Below are 5,572 nucleotides of genomic sequence, written 5' to 3' on the forward strand. Positions count from 1 at the left end.
TTCAGTTTTATTTCACTAACTCTGTTTGACTAATTCCTTTTCCACTGTAAAATCACTAACGATTCACCACTGGTCCTCAGGTCTTACACTCCAGTCACCCCTGTCTTCTGGATCCCAGAGAGAAACACGGTACCTCAGTAAACGAGACAAGGTCTTTCCATGGTGCTGGGATGCCTTGTGGGAGATGCACTGAAAGCCCCGGGAAGAGATAGAGCTAGAACGACCTAGAGCAACAGGTATAGGGTCCTGCTATGTACCACAAAGGATGCTCCACTGCCTGTCAAGTTCTCTGACCCAAGAGGTTTTCTGCTCAGATAAGTGACATTTGTGTCCAAGGGTCTTGGGATTGGTGGGAGGCGGCTTCTGTTCTGGGAAGTTGGGCTCAGTCTCTCACATGGGGTACCTAGATGCTCACATAGGCTCACACTGCTCTCTCAGCCAGCTCAGAGGTCCCTCCCTCCCTGCTCCCTCCCTCTCCAGTTTCCTTCCTTCCATCTTCTTCCCACAGATATTTCATTTGCATCTACTATATCCCAAGGATCTTCTGAGTCCTGGAGATTTAACAATAAACTGGAAACCTAGAGGTCAGCTTTCTGGCATATGAAAAGTTTGGTCCAGGGCCCAGCTCCCTCTGTACCCCTGAGCAGTAGGAATATTGCGATATCTTCCAGGAACTGACAAATTTAGAAAGCTGGCTTTACCGAAATGGATTCTAAGAGAAGCCTCCTTGGGAGGGCAGTAACTGATCCCACCAAATCGGAGGCCCATCTCCCACTCCCATCAGGCAGCAGTCCAGGGGTGTCAGCAGCAGAAACCAGGAGTCACTTGACGTCTAATACCTTCCAAAGTTGGCTGGGGCTCCCCATCACTCAACGGGGCAATTGGCAGTCCTGTGGACACTCTATCAGGCACTGTTCTCATGTTACACAGCCCAGGTCCTCCTTCAGATCAGGCATGGGCAGGGAAATAGGCAGCTCAGACAATGGAGCTGGAAGGGACATGAGGCTAAGTGGCTGGAGCCCAGGCATGGGTCCTGATTTATGGAGCCAATTTCATCCTCTGGATGAGGAAGGGTGGGCCAGGTTCCTGACAGACTCCGGATGAGCCATAGCGTCTAAGAAGAACTCAGGCAGGACCTGATGTCCCTCAGTTAATCTAGAAGGGATCCAGATTTTCTAGGGTGTAAAGCAGAGGTTCTCAACCTGTGGGTCGTGACCCCTTTGGCGGTCGAACAACCCTTTCACAGGGGTCGCCTAAGACCATCCTGCATATCAGATGTTTATATTATGATTCATAACAGTAGCAACATTGCAGTTATGAAGTAGCAACAAAAATAATTTTATGGTTGGGTCACGACATGAGGAACTGTATTTAAAGGGCCAGAAGGTTGAGAACCACTGGCTTAAAGGGTTTATTATCAACAAATCAGCACTGCAAGAATTGCTAAAGGGGCAACACGAAGATGAGAAGTGGCTGCAGTCAGAGTTTCCAACTGAATCAGGCTGAGTCAAGGTCAGGGCATGACTGCACTGGCCCGGTGGGCCTCCTCCCTCCCTGACAATGACGATGAGCTCTCATTCTTTCATTCTTCTCACAGCAAATAATTGCTGAATGATGTCTGAGCTTCGAGCTGGGCCTTGAGGACACACAGGGATGAATAATGGGAGGCACTTGACCCAAGGAGCTCTTGGTCTAGAAGCAAAGACTAAGGAAGCTCCACCCAGTATGTCCAGGTGCTGGCTTCTGGGACATTCCCCAGGCTCATGGAGAGCCTCCAGGCCCTAAGGTGGAGATGCTTAGAATCTAACAGGGCGGGCAATCGTGAACACAGGGCATGGAAGGTACCATGCTGAAGAGGCAGTCCACTACAGGGGTCCCTTCTGAGAAGGTTTCCCAGTGGAGTCCTTGATATGAGCTCAGGAAGCATGTAGAATTTGGGGAGGAAGGACGTTCAAAGTAAAGGGCGCCTGGGCACACTCAGGGTGGTAATAATTTGGTGTGGCTGTAGTGTCCGTGTGGTGCAGGGAGACAAGCCTAAGGAGGTAGATACTGCCAAAATATGAAGAACTCAGGCACCATTTGGAAGAACTTGGATTTTCTATCCTGGGGGGTATAGGGAGCCATTGAAAGTTTTAAATAGGCTTAGATTTACTTTTAGAAAGAGAGATGGGCAAAGTCCGAGGAAAGGAGGCAGTAGGGTTGGGAGGAGGAAACCCGGGTGCATCATTGGCTGTTGGGTGAGGAAGAGGGAGAAGCTAGAATGACTCTCAGCCTTGGGTCTTGAGGCCATGCACTGAGGGACTTGAGGGGGGTTATGGGGAGGTAGTGATGGTGGGTTCTATGTGCAATTGCTGTGGAACAAGGTGATGGGCAAAGTCTGAGGAAAGGAGACAGTAGGGTTAGGAGGAGGAAACCGGGGTGCATCATTGGCTGTTGGGTGAGGAAGAGGGAGAAGCTAGAATGACTCTCAGCCTTGGGTCTTGAGGCCATGCACTGAGGGACTTGAGGGGGGTTATGGGGAGGTAGTGATGGTGGGTTCTATGTGCAATTGCTGTGGAACAAGGTTTATCGCATCAGAGGGTTAGGATAAAGGAAGGTCGTTGGGAGGAGGGAGAGGGGCCTTCACATGGCGGCGATGGGGAGTCCTTATGATGGAGGACATTTAGAGAGGTCAGAGGGTCTGTGGATAGAGGCAGAGGACGAGTAGAGGGGAGCAGGGAGAGGTTCCAGAGACCGAGCTCACGGATGGAGCAGCCCTAGACAGAGGCAGTCATATTCCCAGGTCGCTGTTTGAATTTGGGTGGAAAAGACAGACACTGAGGCAGCAGGAAATTCTTGGTCCATTTGGTCATGAAGCTGGAGACTCCAAGCTTAAAGTTCTGGCAAATTGCTCATAACACGACTCAGTATCTGCTGCTTCAGAGAAACTCAAAAACACCTGCAAAATTGAATAAAAGCATCAAATGCTGCTTTTGTAAAGTCTTTTCTGATGCTTTCAGTGCATTTAATATTTCTGTGCTAAGTCAAACATTTTATCCTCCAAATAATGTGTGTTCCCTGCAGGAAAATTAGAGAATGTAGCTAAGCAAAAGGAAAGCAATGCTTATGACCCAACACCCAGAACTAAATGCTGTTGATGTTCAATATAGACCCATCCAGATGTTTTCTGGGTTTTTTTTTAGTTGCATTATATCTAAATATAATAATAAACAATATGCTAATTATACCTGACAGCCAAACGATCTTCGGACGTCCTTCTGGATGACCTTCTAGACGAAGCTGGGGCTGCAAGGTCCGAGCCCCTTGCACGAATTTTGTGCATCGGGCCTCTAGTACAGATATATTTAGAGAGACTTATACATGGAATCATATTGTTTCTGCTGTTGTAATTTGCTGCATACTTTTTCTTCTCTAATTCGCTCTGCTTATTTAAGCTTTGGTCCATATTCACCAGAATCTGTTCCTATCATAGCTCCTCGGGAATGCCCGTCTCCCCACCGGACTGGCCACGCTCAGTGGGCAGTGATGGTGGCTTTGCCGTCTGTCATCTTTGTCTCTCCACTGCCTAGCACCCAGGCCTGGCTTCCTGTCCGTCCTCAATGTAAGTTGGGGCAACTACAAAAATTCCTGCTAATGACATTCCACAGATGATGGCAACCACAGGCAGACTAAGCAGCTGCAAGGGCCCAGAACAAGTCTGTGTCACCCCCCACCCCAAGACATGCCTCTGCCTTTGTGTGACACATGTCTGCCACTCTGCAGCCGGCCCCGCCCTGCTGCCTGCTCATGTCACCTGTGCTCTCAGCGCCCAGCCTCTCCAGCTGGGAAAACAAGGTGTCTCAGTGCCTACGCTTCCAGGAGTCTCCTTGGCTATTTTTACTCCTTTGGAGTCCCCACCCCGGAAATGTACGTACTCTCCAGGAGGAGGAATGCCCCTTTCTCTGGTTACTCATCTGGAGGCTTCCACAGCATCCCGCCTCCGGCTTGGCTATGGACATGCTCCCCATTGAGGAGACTGCGCTGTAGCCGCCCACACAGGAAGGCGGGATCCAGGCAGAGCTGGGCTGGCTCAGGGCCTGGAGTGAGGCTCTTCCAGGAAGTGCCATGAGCACCTGGGCGCCCCGGGGTCACTGTGTCCGAGCCTCTGATGTCCCTGCCTTCACCCATGTCTCTGGCATTCATTTCTTGGAGGTGGTGATGCCTAGGTGGGCAAGAGACAGCTCTGTGGCTTGTGACCCAGCACCCCAGTCACTTGGGGCAAGCAGAAAGCCCATTTTAAGGCCATTTGCACTATCTTTTCAGCAGAAGAGGACTTACGGTCTGCTTATGCAGAACAGCTAGGGGGTTCTCACACCCATCACCCCAGTCACTTAGGGCAAGCAGAAAGCCCATTTTAAGGCCATTTGATAACATTGTATGTTTACTGTAAGCTACATGTGATAGAGTATTAGCTACCATAGTATAGCTAACACCTCTATCGCCTCACATAATTATCATTTCTTTTTTGTGGTGAGAACATTTGAAATTTGGTCTCTTAGCAACTTAGAAGTATATAATACAGTACTGTTGACTGTAATCACTGTGCTGTGTACTAGATCTCCAGAATTTATTCATCTTCTCTTTGTAAGTTGGTATACTTAATATCTCAATTTCCTGGACCCCAGCCCCTGGCAAACACCATTCTACTCTCTGTTTCTGTGAGTTGTGCCAACCAACTGAGCCACCTGACCAGGGCGAATTTGGCTTTGTAGATTCCACATGTAAGTGACTGCATATGGAATTTGTTGTCCTCTGTCTTAACAGCTCACTTAGCAGATGCCCTCAAGGTTCATAGGTCCATTTATGTTGCTGTAAATGTTAGGATTTCCTTCTTTCTCAAGGCTGAACTCATCATTCATCTTTTGATGGACACGGGTTATTTGCATATCTTGGCAATTATGAACAATGCTGCAATAAGCAGGGAGTGCAGATATCTCTGATATCCTGTTTTTATTTTCTTTGGATATCGACCTGGAAGTGGGATTGTTGGATCATATGGTAATTCTATTTTTAACCTCCATATTGTTTTCCATACAGGCTGCACCAATTTTTTTTTCCCATTGACAGTGCACAATTTCTCCACATCCTCTCCAACACTTGTCATTACTTGTCTTCTTGATAACAGCCCTTCTACCAGATGTGAGGTGATACCTCATTGTGGCTTTGATTTATATTTCCCTGATGATTAGTGATGCTGAGCATCTTTTCATGTAGTTGTTGGCCATTTGAATCTTTTCTTTGGAAGAATGTTAAGTTTCTTTGTCCATTTTAAAATCAGATATATTTTGCTATGGAGTTGCATAAATTTAAAAATATATTTTGGATATTAACCCTTTATTCAATATATATTTTTTGCAAGTACTTTCATTTCATAGGTTGTCTTTCCATTTTATTGATTATTTCTTTTGCTGTGCAGAAGCTCTTAATTTATGTAGTCCTACTTGTTAAATTTTGCTTTTGTTGCTTCTGCCTTTGGTGTCATAGCCAAACAAATAATTGCCAAAACCAATGTTAAGGGGCTTCATTCCTATAT

Source organism: Myotis davidii, unplaced genomic scaffold (genome assembly GCF_000327345.1).
Source record: "Myotis davidii unplaced genomic scaffold, ASM32734v1 scaffold653, whole genome shotgun sequence".
Taxonomy (NCBI): domain Eukaryota; kingdom Metazoa; phylum Chordata; class Mammalia; order Chiroptera; family Vespertilionidae; genus Myotis; species Myotis davidii.